The sequence below is a fragment of the Pleurodeles waltl genome, chromosome 8 (genome assembly GCF_031143425.1).
Source record: "Pleurodeles waltl isolate 20211129_DDA chromosome 8, aPleWal1.hap1.20221129, whole genome shotgun sequence".
NCBI classification, from domain to species: domain Eukaryota; kingdom Metazoa; phylum Chordata; class Amphibia; order Caudata; family Salamandridae; genus Pleurodeles; species Pleurodeles waltl.
In genome coordinates, this window is record NC_090447.1 from 967,502,550 (window position 1) to 967,516,723 (window position 14,174).

A 14,174-nucleotide genomic window follows, 5' to 3' on the forward strand; every position below is an offset into this window, starting at 1 on the left:
TTTATAAATTTTTATAATGGTCTATCTGAGTCTGATTGTTTAGCAAACTTTAACATGGTTCAGAAGTTCATTGAAGGTTTGGTGCTCAAGTTAGCTTTTTGCATAAAGGGTTTGAAGTTGTCCAACGAGGCAATTTTAATGCCAAATTGGGACTGACACAGTTAGAAGGGGATCCCCAAATAGGGGTTAACCTGGGGCCTAAGTTTGGCCCTCTACATAGAGATAGGAGGGGTGATGCCTTATAGCTGTTAGTTAACTCGCTGGGCCTTGTAAATGTCACTGAGGTCTGTGACTCCAACTATACGGCCACTGCTACTTTTGAGAGGGGTTGTCATTCCTCAGTAATTGATTATGTCTTTGTCTCTAGGACTTTGCTATCCAGGGTGGAGGGCACCCCTGTAGTCCCTAGTACTCACAGCAATCATAGTCCAATTTGTGTATTATTCAATTTAATTAAGAGGGGGGTCCAGTGACTATAGAGCTGTAAGGTCTCAGGGTTTGTGTCTCGTTTTGAGGAATGTAAACATGAATACTTTGTTTTCTAGTGTGTGTTCCCTGCATTAGCCTTTGGTTTTTGATTCTCTTAGCTTTACCATTCCACATAGTAAGCAAGTTGATTCCTTTGTTCAGCTGAATGTGGAAATTAATAAGTTGCTTTTGAAGCCTTGTAAACTGGCCAGGCAGAGCCAAGGTGGTTCGATTGAGTGTGCAGACAGGCCTTGATCACACTGCATGAGGATCTAAGAGCATTTCCACGGGATGCTAGAATATTTTTTAGTTTTTGATCATTGTACAAATTAGTACTAAGGAACAGAACCAAAGAACTGCAAAATGAATCCTGGTGAAATTTGATCAAGACATGCAGGCTGAAGGACACTAGGGCTTTTTGTAAGAAGGTGAGCAGAAGTAGCCCTTTGGTGGTCAAGACCAAATCATTAGTCATGTCTATTTGTAAGGAGGCCTGGAATGACCACTTTGAGGAGTTTACTGCATTTGGGATGATCAGTGTTATGTTGAAGAGGAGGTAGTTTTTCCTCTCGCTATTAACTTCTCTTAGGAAGAAGTTCTGGAAGCAATCTAGAAGAGTCCTTCTAATAAAGCACTTGGCCCTGATGGAGCCTCTACGGACCTTTACAAGTCAGCTTCTGATTTGTGCCCCACCATTAGTAATTCTTTTAATGCAATTTGTAAGGTAGCTATTCCTCCCTCATGGCACACTACTGTTGTTGTGCCCGTCTTCAAAAAGGGTGATCTTGCTTCTCCTGGGTGTTACCATCCTATTTCATTATTGGACTCTGCTGTCAAAATAGCCGGGTGGGTAGTTTTGAAGCATTTGCTCACTTGGCTGAAAGGGACCGACATGCTGTCAGAGGTGCAGTATGGGTTCAGAGAGGGGCTTGGCACAATTGAGCTATGTCCTAACTCCTGGTGAGTAAATACACAATAGCTAGACAGGGTTCTGTCTGCCTGGCCTTTATGGACCTTTTGTGCACCTTTCAGAGCATTGTACAGCCCAAATTGTGGCAGATTGTTTTAGATTTGGGGGGTGGAGGCAGAGTTGGTCCAATTCTTAAGATCTCTGCCTTTTGATTTATCAGCAGCTGTATTATTTGGCTTGCTCAGGTGAGGTCTGATAGTTTTAAGTTGGGACGCAGGGAGGCAGGGTTGTGTATTGGACCATTTCTATTTCTATTGTATATTAATGGTATCGGGGTGGCTATATCTGGTGCAACCCCGGACGTCTCCATGATTGGCAGGAACAAAATTCCAATGTTATTGTATGCAGACAATGCAGTTTTATTACACCAAACAGCCTTCACAATCTATTCCAGAAATTCATATCTTTTATGGGCTTCTTAGGCTTGGCAACTAATCAAGCAAAAACCTTTGCCATGGTATGTAATCAGAAGAGCTACAGGATGCAGGGTATTCTGCTTAATGGTCAACCCGTTGCACGGGTCCCTGAGTTCTTGTATCTTGGTGTGGTCATGGCACCAGGTTTAGCTGTGGGCCTTGCATTATCAGGGTGAGGAGTCAATGTGCCAGTGCAGCGGGGTGTGTTTTTAATCTAGCCAAGAATATTGGAAAGAAATCTATGGTCCCTCTCCTGGAAGTGTATAGTAAGAAATGCCTCCCTATTCTCAAATATGGGGCCGGGATTTGGGGCTATGGGAATACTGGTGTGCTTCGAGTAGGGCATAATAGGGTTTTGGGGAGAATCTTAGGGGTTCCTCCTTCATGCTCCATGTACATTTTCAATCAGGAGCTTGGGATACAGTACGTAGAATATGCAGTTATGCTTGCTCCTCTTCTTCTTTGGTGCTCTATATGGCCAATATACATGCCTCATTAAATATGGAGATTATTCTTGATTGTTTGGGGTGTGAGGGGGCCTGAGGATCCCTTGGTTAGGTGACATTTCTTCTGAATTGGACAAATTGAGCAGGCCATCTCTTTTTACTAATCCTTCCTCAATCCAGAAGGCTGATTTATTGTGAGTCAAAACTACCTTCATGAATAGGACCAGGCTCTTGAGGGAGAGCCTCGAGTTCGAGAAGCGGTCTGTTAGGGACTACGCAGAAATCCATCCTTCTCCCTCTTTAAGCCGTATCTTGTGTGGATGGATACTTTTTGGGATAGGTGCCTGCCCACAAGATTTAGGCTGGGTTTTATGCGGTGGAGTCTGGGGTTTCCCTTAGCCCAATTTGACCCTGATAAGGTGCTTTCATGCCCTTGTGACGAGTCCTCCCCAAAATGTTTGTTGTATTTTATTTTCTTCTATAATTATTTTAAAGATCTTTCTATACAGTTTATTGGCCCAATTATCAGTAAAAAGGGATGAAATCCGCAAAGGCAGCTCTGGTATATTTACAACAGTTAGACTCTCCTACCATTTGTTTGAACATCTGCTAATTTTTTTAATGTTCCCTTAGAAGGAGAAAATCTTTTCTGTTGTGATGGGGCATTTTTACTGTTGATAGGTTTTTACATGACCCTAAGTGTTTTCTTTTATCCATTCATGTTTATTTCTTTCATCTTATTGGCAATTTTTATTCATGGTGAGCTGTTTTTAATTTATGTACTTTTATGGCCACTCTTTGTGGCCGAAATAAAGTTTTATGATGATGATGCTTCTCAGAACTGACCATAGAAATTTGCTTCTTTTATCTCATGCGTAGGTTGGACAAGTACATTTCCACAGCTGGCCACTATTTACAAATCGGAAATTACATATGGGACACCTGCTCTCATCTCACAACAATCTTCATCACTCAGCATCAAATAACTCCTATTCAAAAGTACCTGAAATACTGGGTGAATCAAAGAGACAGGAATACCCTTCAAGTACCAGGCTAAGCAAGCCACCGACGTGTTCCAATGCCACCTGTTTACAAATCATTGTCTGGCTTACAGAAGGCTCATACTTGCTTCCGCTAAGAAAAACCTATTTTTCCCCACTCATACACTTGTAATCGAAAGGCAATTCCCATACCTCATGGATATAACTCTCTCCTAGATGTTGAAATCTGCCAATTGGAAAATATTACAGACATTAAGTGAATTGAAATGTCGATAATGGCATAGATATGACCCAATATTTTAACCACATTGATGATGGTGTTTCAGGCACTGTAAAAGGCAACTTTTGTATGTTAAGCATGGTGTAACTAGCTTCTTTCTTTGCCATTACCTGTTGTTTTCTGTAAGATTGAAAGGAGCAAATAACCCTTTAGAGTTTACATGCTTCCAAGGCACGCAATTCACATTCAGAACCTGTAAAGTCCAACTTAACTGCATGATGGACCTAAGCTGACTTTGTCCATGTTGTAATGATGACATATCATTCTGAATAATGTCAATTGCAGATGACATAATGTTGTGTAATGTGTAAATTCTAGTGAATAGTGTGTTCATACCATTATCAACAATGGCTAATGCTTTCTCTAAGTTTTCCTTATCGTTGTCCTTAAACAAGGAGCAGTTTCCATTTGCAAAAGCTTCCATATTTCATTGTAAATTGCATATGAGAATCTTTTGAAGCATGGTTTTCTCTGGCCTAGCAAGAAATCTTGCAAATCAATGTCCTCAGAGGAGAGACAGAGATGTTCTTTAACAGCTGTCAATGTGGAGTGTGGCAACCTTTGCTGACACTGTATTTGTGGTGACTATGGGGGTCATTCCGACCCTGGCGGTCCATGACTGCCAGGGCCAGGGACCGCGGAAGCACCGCCAACAGGCTGGCGGTGCTTCCTGGGCCATTCTGACCGCGGCGGTAAAGCCGCGGTCAGAAAAGGGAAACCGGCGGTTTCCCGTCGGTTTACCCCTGGCCCAAGGAATCCGCCATGGCGGCGCTGCTTGCAGCACCGCCATGGGGATTCCGACCCCCTTCCCGCCACTTACCGCCAGGAACAGGATGGCGGGAACGGGTGTCGTGGGGCCCCTGGGGGCCCCTGCACTGCCCATGCCACTGGCATGGGCAGTGCAGGGGCCCCCTCACAGGGCCCCATAATGATTTTCAGTGTCTGCAAAGCAGACACTGAAAGTCGCGACGGGTGCCACTGCACCCGTCGCACCCCTTCAACTCCGCCGGCTCCATTCGGAGCCGGCTTCATTGTTGAAGGGGCTTTCCCACTGGGCCGGCGGGCGGCCTTCTGGTGGTCGCCCGCCGGCCCATCGGGAAAGTCAGAATGCCGGGGTCGGAATGACCCCCTATATCTGTGTGCTCTGTGGTGATGTAATGAGGGTTCTGTCTGCTTGCTTTAAAACCTCATGAAGAGTTAATAAAATGTGCATGACAACCATTTGTGTCCACTGGCCACAATAAGTACCCATTGGGACCTGAAAGTGTTGAAGTGAATGTACCATTTTTATCCATACCATTGTCCTGATCTTCTATAAAATTCACAACATTTGCCATTTGTCAAATTTTGTTATTGAGAGAATGCTGGGCGCATTAATTTTTTTAACTTTTTCTAACCCAAGGCAACTCGTTTGCTGAATATAATCATTCAGGAAAATAATTTGTAATGGAATTATACATGTTTTGATTAAGGAATCCATGCCTTGTAATTGGTAATCTTTCATTCCCCCAAACCGTTTTTAAATCTATTGTTTTATTCCAATATTCATAGCTTGGTATGACTAACTGGAAAACAAATACATTTGAATAAATCAATGTAGCATCTGTAAACAGGACTTACCTTGCTTTTACTGTTGATAATTCAAAATAATATGTCTCAGGGTTGGTAATATGATGGCCAGAAAACTGAGTGAATTTGTCTACATATGGTTTGAAATCCCCACTGGTGGAGTTGGACAATGTTCCCATTGTGTGTAATTATAAACTATACGTGGGATGCTAGCTCTGTGTAGGTAAAGATGTGCATATTGATGGCAATGTAACATTTTGTCATAATTTACATAATTCATGTAGATATCTTCACTTTCAAATACAGTATAATATTCAAGCTCAGAAAGTATAGAACCAACAGATGTAACGTCCCAGTCATCAGATGCAAAACCAGGTGTAATAATGCCATTCATAGAAAATTTGAAAACATATGAAATTTGAATGATTTCAGTGGGAACAAGCATATCATACAATACTTTACCCCTGTCAGGAACAAGAACAGCATAAATGTTCACTAGGGACAAGTTTCTTCACACTTTATGGGAAGACAAGTGAGGCTTTAATACCTCATCTACGAATTCCACAGTAGAGCCTTCAGGAAGATAATGCCCATGTATCAGCAAAAAAAAAGATAATAATAAATCCAATCCATATGGAAAAAAGAAAGCAATGCCAATATAATCCAAAGGTAATACCATGAATGAATCAAATAAGTGTGTTTAAGTCAGTTGAAGAGCTTACGTATACCATGAACAGAAACAGTGGTTGAAGTTGCTGAAAAGTCGTCTATAAATAGAAGCAGTTTGTGCAAAGACTGGAGCCAGTGCAGGTAAAAGAGAACTGCTAGATGTATCCAATGGTGGTTCATCAGAAACAATACTGTTGATTTGTGTTGCATTAGTGAATTGCAGATTACTATTTTGGATATTTCTTGTACTTGTAGCAGTAACTAGATTCAACAAAAGTTTATTCTCCATCTCCCAAACCTAGAGGAAATAATTCTAATTACTGTCACAGTCTGCACGTTGCTTCTCACCTTTGGCTGGAGAACTTGAAAGAGCACCCAGTCTTCTGCTGGTTCTGGACTCACCAAGATAAGGGGGACCCTTTCTAGTAGCCATGGTGCTGCTTGACAGGAAAACGTCTAAGCAGACCGTACCCTCCAGATGGAGTCCCAGAGGAACCCCCCCCCCCCAAAATGTGGGGAAATCCGCCACACAGAAACTCCTGAAATAGAGGAAAAACAAATAATGAAAAAAGGGAAAAAATTGAATATCTCAATCAAGAGCAACAGGAACTGGAGAAAAACACAAAGTAATAGGAGCGAGGATCATCACAAAGCAGGAAGTGTTTGCAACGCAAAGAAGACCAGGACTGAAGGACTTATATACCAGGAGACAGGAAGTGACAAAGCAGGAAGAAAGAGCGACACCATCTTGGATTGGGAAAGGCCTAATAGAAAGAATAGGAAAAAAGTAGTAGTGTAAAAGAAAAAAGGCATGCTGGGAAAAAGAACACCAGGAAGACAACATGGAGACCAGGATAAGGAAAAAAAGCAAAGTGGAAAAAGAAGAAGAAAAGAAGAGGATTCCCTCCCCCCAGGTAAGGAAGGAAAATGTCAGGGCAGTAGGCTAGTTTAGCGGCACGACCGGGAGCACAAAAGGTGCTTTCTAGGCTGCGCAGCCAGAATAGAAATACAAAAACGTGGGCCGCGGTGATGCTGGGTCTCCAATATTTGGAGCGGCAGCCCGACCGCAGTGTGAAAAAGGCATCACAGTAGGCCCCCTCCCCGAGGTCCCAGGTTTGTCAGGAAAGCGAGAATAAAAAAGGCAAACCAGACGGGGTGCATGGACTGAAGAAGCATCCTCCCAAGGACAGTCACTGAGAGGATAAAAAAATGCAGTTTGTTCTGAAAAAAACATGAATCACAGATCTCGTGCACCTCATATTCAGGATGGCCATCCACAGAGCGGGGAGTATGACATTGAAAACGTCGGTGGTACGAATCAGGAATTAAAGGTTTTAACTGTGAGACCTGAAAAACTGGATGAACCCTCCAAGTGTGAGGCAGCCTTTGCTGAACAGCCACAGGATTCAACAACTGTAGTATCTGAAAAAAAGGGCCATAAAAACGAAGTTTGAACTTGTTTTGGGAAAAACAAGATGGTAGAAATTTAGATGAAAGCCATACTTTGTCTCCTGGTTGATACAAAGGGGCCTCCTGATGTTGGCAAACAGGTAAGGGCATCAATAATCCTTCTGGTTTGGTTCGGGATATTTTAGTTTGAGCGCATACAGGACATGCTGATACATAAGTTTCAGTATTGTTCTTAATAGTAGGCCATCAAAAAGAACGTAAAAGCAGCTCTTGAGTCTTTTTAACTCCTCGATGCCCAGCTACAGGAGAATCATGACACATCTGTAATGCCTCGGTTTGTACCTTCTTAGTAGGTAGGAAAAGAGCGTCTTGATAATAGAAGTAATCTTGATCCTTTTGTAGTTGAGGATTTAACACGATCAAGAAAGGACTGAGTGACCCCGATGATTTGACCTGAATCGATGAGGTCTCTAGAGGAGGTATTGGCGCTTTCAGGTTACCGACGGGATAATGCATCATTCACTAAGTTCTGGGATTTGGGTATGTAGGTTATCACAAAAGCATTGTGACTGAAAAAGAAAGCCCATCTTGCTTGACGACTGTTACGGCAATGGAAACTTCTGAGACATTGAAAATTACGATGGTCAGTTCTTGCTTCAAAAGGTTCTCTAGTACCCATTAAGAAGTGCCTTTATGCTTTACAGGCTACCTTGAGAGCAAGTAACTCTCAATCTAATACTGAATAATTGCATTCTGCTTCTGTCAGTATGTGTGAGAGGTAGAAGATAGGATGTTCCAATCCATCGTCGTCTTGTCTTTGAAGTAGAAATGCACCTATGGCTCTCTCCGAAGCATCGGTTACTACTATAAGTATTTTCGTAGTATCAGGGTGTCAAAAGATAGGTGCTTGAGTAAAGGTTTTTTTTAGATTTTGAAAGGCCCTTTCTGCACTTTCAGTCCAGACAAATCCCTTCTTCAGATGTTTTTTTGATAGTCTGGGTGCAAAATCTTTGTTGATGGGCAAAGTCCTGAATCTAGCCTGTAGAAGTTGTTGAATCTGTCATTCCCAAAGTGGCAGCATGTGTTATGGAATGTTCATCACAGAACTCTTGTAATTCATGTAAGACAGTGACACGTTTATTTATGTCAAAAGGTATATCTGCCCCCACTGCGCTAAGACCATCAAGATCTGGGATATATATATGGATGCCAAACAGGACTTCATATGGCGTACAGCCTTACAAAGATCTTCTAGGCAGATTATTTAATGCTCTCTGGACCCCATATAGATGATGGACCCAACTACAACCTGAACCTAATAATTGCTTCAAGTCTCGTTTTTTTTCTTTTCACCATCAAATTTCCCTCAGGAAGATGTGGGGAAGAATAATGTACTGCTACACCTAATGCTCCCATGGCATCCCTGTAAGTCCTAGAGGCAAAAGCAGGGCCCTGGTTAGAACGGAATTCAGCACCTGCATCTGTCCCAATGAAGACTTGCAAATTTTTTATGACAGTGCGAGCATCAGCACATCGTTGTGGCCACACCCAAAGGAATCTCAAGCAGGAATCTACGGCAACCAGAAAGTATTTATATGTATCATCTGAACTTAAAGGACCACAATGGTCCAGGTACACTCAAGCACAAATTTGTTGGACACAAGAGGGGTGTCTGCAGTGGGTGCTTGATGATGGAACCTTTGACTTGTTGACAGATGTCACAACTAAGGTCATACTGTTTGGTCTGTTTATAAAGACCACTCCTCCTGTAAATATTTTGTAAATTTTGAAATGGTAGCTGCCACACCAGCATGGCAGAAACAACACCCCCATGAGTTGTTTAAATTAGTTCTATAGTATGATCTTGCTTGGACCCTTGGTATTGTTACACAAGGAATGTTTTGGCCACTTAGATGCTAGGGACATTTTGTTGGGTATGCTTTTGGCAGGGATTCTCTTTCAGCAAAATCATTTACAGCAGCCAAAATGTAATCATCCACCCGCGTATGGGAACCAGTCCTTGCATCAACAGTTGCAGTAACAACTGTAAACTTGGCCACTTCATAAGCCAATGAATTCCCTACAATGTGTATTCCAATACATTTATAGCCCAATGTACATATTACATGAGCCCATGGCAGTTTGTCTTTAAGCTCTGCCACTTTCCCCAGAGCATTTTATGCTTGATGGTGTTTCCTTTAGGATCTCTGAAACTGTTAAGACACCAGTAGTATAGATTTTCCTTGAAAGACTGGACACAATAATATTAATTGCACATTAGAAGTGTGGGGAATTCAGGATTCATATGTTCCAGTGAAAAAATCAATGCCCTGCAGCCCAATCTGCAGCATAGGCTTTTTTTACTGGATCTGGAACTAGAACTGAAAAAGAGGGCAAATCAACATCTTCTCCTTGTGGGAGTGTTCTAACAAATTGTAGCCTTTTTGGGCAGGAGAATGTGATAACTTTGCGTTAATCTTTCCCAGAAAATTACTTTAATTATGCACATTATGCCTCACTCAATTTCAATATAAAATTTGTAAACATGATCTGAAGGGACAACCCACCTATCTGGGGGTTTCAACTTCAATGTAGTCGTTAGTTGCTTTGGTTCATTGTTTTCAGGTACTCTTCTTTCCTACATTCTAACCACCCACCTCTCTTGGTCCATTTGTGGGATGCGCCCTGAAAGGAACGAGAAGGGCGTGTACCAGTATACTGATACCTGCCCACCTTTAATGGCAATCCTCTTGGGAGGCTGAAAGTCAGCGCCAGTGGCAGTAAAGCTGAATGTCCTGTAGTATGCATCCCAGGATGATCATGACTAGAACACCCACCACTCTTCTTGTGTCTAAGTGTAGTTTATATAATGACCCCCTACATTATTTGATCAGTTCTGATGTACTGCTGAACCTCAGAGATAGATGCTGGCTCCTGGGCTGGCAATGCAAGTTAGCATATCATGCACTTTATGTACCACCTTGGACGAAGAGTACAGATTACATGTGGTACAAGTCTGATTAAATGTGCAGTGTAAACTTTGTCTTTCTTGAAGAAGCATCTGATAAAATATGTAAAAGCAAAATGCTAAAAACAGCCTCACTAAAAGATGAATAAAAATGTGTATAAAGGTAAACTAAGGCACAAGCCATGAAACTAAACTAAGACTGGGGTGCCCAACCTGAGTACTAAGAGGTCCTCACAACATCAAAGAGTAGAGTGGAGTAGAGTGGCATAGAGCTGTGCGGCTTAGAGTGGCATAGAACCTGATTTAGAGTTTGGCGGAGGGGTTACTCATCACAAAGGTGCCAGATATCCTGTCAGCCAAACTCTAAATTCCATTATACCCTATGGGATTACAATTTTGGAGGACAGGATATCCGTCACCATTGTGATGGAGTAACCCTTCTCCCAAACTCTCAATCAGGCCCATAGAATGGAGTGGAGCGGAATGAACTAGAGTGGTGTGAAGTATATCTGCATTGAGAAGAGTGGAGTGGTATAGGGTAGCATAGAGTAGAATGGCATCGAGTGGCATAGAGTGGAGTGGGGCAGAGTGGCATAGTCTATAGTGGTGTGGAGCAGAGTGTTGTGGAGTAGAGTGTTATAGAATAGAGTGGAATGGCATAGAGAGAAGTGGTATGCAGTGGAGTGGCATAGAATGGAATGGCATAGAGAGGCATAGAGTAGAGTGGACTGGTGTATAGTAGAGTGAGAGTAGAGTGACATAGAGCGTAGAGTATCATAGAGTGGCCTGGAATAGAGTGTGGTAGAGTAGAGTGGAATGGCATAGAGTGGTGTACAGTACAGTAGCATAGACTAGAGTGGAGTGATGTATAGTAGTGTACAGTAGAGTGGCATATGGTAGAGAGGAATAGAGTGGTGTAAAGAAGCTTAGAGTAGAGTGGTGTAGAGTGGATTGGCACAAGGTGGAATTTGAGTGGAGTAGAATGGTATGGAGTAGAGTGGTGTGGAGTAGAGTGGCATTGAGTAGAGTGGAGTAGGTTAGAGTGGCATAGAGTAGACTGCCATAGAGCAGAGTGGCATAGAATGGAGTGGCATAGATCAGGGGTAGAATAGAGTAGAGTGTTGGGGGTAGACTGGTGTGGATAGAGTGGCTAGGTTAGAGTGGAGTTGAGTGATATACAGTAAAGTGGTAAAGAGTGGAATGGCATAGAGAGGCATAAAGTAGAGATGCCTAGAGCAGAGTGGTGTAGAGTGGCATAGAGTGGAGTGAAGCAGAGTGGCATTGAGGGGAATGGAATGGAGTAGAGTGGGTTGGCATAGGGTGCCATAAAGCAGAGTGGTGTGGAATGGTAAGGATTAGAGTGGAAGGGTGTAGAGCTGGGCGCCATGAAGTAGAGTGGTATAGATTCAAGTAGCATAGAGTTGAGTGGTATAGAGTGCAGGGGCATAGAGTGCTATACAGTAGAGTGGTGTAAAATGTTGTAAAGTAGCAGAGAGTAGAGTGGCACAGAGTGGAGTGGTATATAGTGGCATTATGTGGAGTAGAGTGGCATAGACTAGAGTGGTGTGGAGCAGAATGGCATGGAGTAGAGTGGAGTGGTTTATAGTATCGTAGAGTTGAGTGTCATAGAGTAGAGTAGGGTAGAGAAGGGTGGCATACAATGGTGTGGAGTAGAGTGCATGGAGTGACATTGAGTGGAATACAGTGGCATAGAGTGGCATTGACTAGAATGGCATTAAGGACAGTGGGTAGATTGAAGTCGTGCAGAGTAGAATGGCATAGAGTGGAATGATGTGGCATAGAGTGGAGTAGCATAGTAGAGTAGTGTGGGATAGAGTAGAACGGCATAGAGTATACTGGTATAGAATAAAGTGGGGTAGAGTAGCATAGAGTGGAGTAGTATACAGTGATGTGTAGTGGTGTTATGTCGAGTGGAGTGCCGTGAAGTGCCTAGAATGGTTTGTCATGAAGTGGAGTGGCAGAGAGAAGTGAAGATTGGAGATCAGTAGAGTGGCGTAGAGTGTCATAATATGGTGTAGAGTAGAGTGGTGTAGAGTAGCATAGATTAGATTGGTATGGAGTGGAGTGACATAGAGTTGAGTGGCATAGAGTAGAATGGAGTAGAGTAGCATAAAGTAAAGTGGCATAGAGTGGAGTGGGATAGAGTGGTGTAGAATGGCATAGAGTGGAGTGGCGTAGAGTGGCATACAGTAGAGTGACATACAGTGGCGTAGAGTGTTATTTTGTGGAGTGGAGTGGCATAGAGTACAGTGGCACAGAGTAGAGTGGCATGGAGTACAGTGGCATTGAGAAGAGTGGCAAAGTAGAGTGCAGGTGCGTAGAGTGTAGTAGCATACAGTGGAATTGCATAGAATGGGATAGAGTGGAGTGGCATGAGTAGACTAGATTGTCATAGAGTAGAGTAGTACAGAGCACAGAGTTGAGTGGTGAAGAGCTAGAGTGGAATAGAGTGGCGTGGAGTGACATGGAGTAGAATGTAGTGGCATAGAGTAATGTACAGTAGAGTGGCATAGAGTGGATGGGCTTAGAGGCATAGAATGACAGAATATAATGGCATAGAGTGGAGTGGCACAGAGTGGCATTGTGTGTAGGGGAGTTGTAGGAGGCTGGACTGGCTTGTAGTGAGTACCAAGGGGTACTTGCACCTTGCACCAGGCCCAGTTATCCCTTATTAGTGTATAGGGTGTCTAGCAGCTTAGGCTGATAGATAATGGTAGCTTAGCAGAGCAGCTTAGGCTGAACTAGGAGACGTGTGAAGCTACTACAGTACCACCTAGTGTCATATGCACAATATCATAAGAAAACACAATACACAGTTATACTAAAAATAAAGGTACTTTATTTTTATGACAATATGCCAAAGTATCTTAGAGTGTACCCTCAGTGAGAGGATAGGAAATATACACAAGATATATATACACAATAGCAAAAATATGCAGTATAGTCTTAGAAAACAGTGCAAACAATGTTTAGTTACAATAGGATGCAATGGGGAAACATAGGGATAGGGGCAACACAAACCATATACTCCAAAAGTGGAATGCGAACCACGAATGGACCCCAAACCTATGTGACCTTGTAGAGGGTCGCTGGGACTATTAGAAAATAGTGAGAGTTAGAAAAATAACCCTCCCCAAGACCCTGAAAAGTGAGTGCAAAGTGCACTAAAGTTCCCCTAAGGACAAAGAAGTCGTGTTAGAGGAATAATGCAGGAAAGACACAAACCAACAATGCAACAACTGTGGATTTCCAATCTAGGGTACCTGTGGAACAAGGGGACCAAGTCCAAAAGTCACAAGCAAGTCGGAGATGGGCAAATGCCCCGGAAATGCCAGCTGTGGGTGCAAAGAAGCTTCTACTGGACAGAAAAAGCTGAGGTTTCTGCAGGAACGAAAAGGGCTATAGACTTCCCCTTTGGTGGACGGATCCCACTCGCCGTGGAGAGTCGTGCAGAAGTGTTTTCCCGCCGAAAGAACGCCAACAAGCCTTGCTAGCTGCAAATCGTGCAGTTAGCGTTTTTGGACGCTGCTGTGGCCCTGGAGGGACCAGGAGGTCGCAAATTGGACCAGAAGAGAGAGGGGACGTCGAGCAAGACAAGGAGCCCTCTCAGCAGTAGGTAGCACCCGGAGAAGTGCCAGAAACAGGCACTACGAGGATGCGTGAAACAGTGCTCACCCGAAGTTGCACAAAGGAGTCCCACGTCGCCGGAGATCAACTTAGAAAGTCGTGCAATGCAGGTTAGAGTGCCGTGGACCCAGGCTTGGCTGTGCATGAAGGATTTCCGCCGGAAGTGCACAGGGGCCGGAGTAGCTTCAAAAGTCGCGGTTCCCAGCAATGCAGCCCAGCGAGGTGAGGCAAGGACTTACCTCCACCAAACTTGGACTGAAGAGTCACTGGACTATGGGGGTCACTTGGACAGAGTCGCTGGATTCGAAGGACCTCGCTCGTCGTGCTGA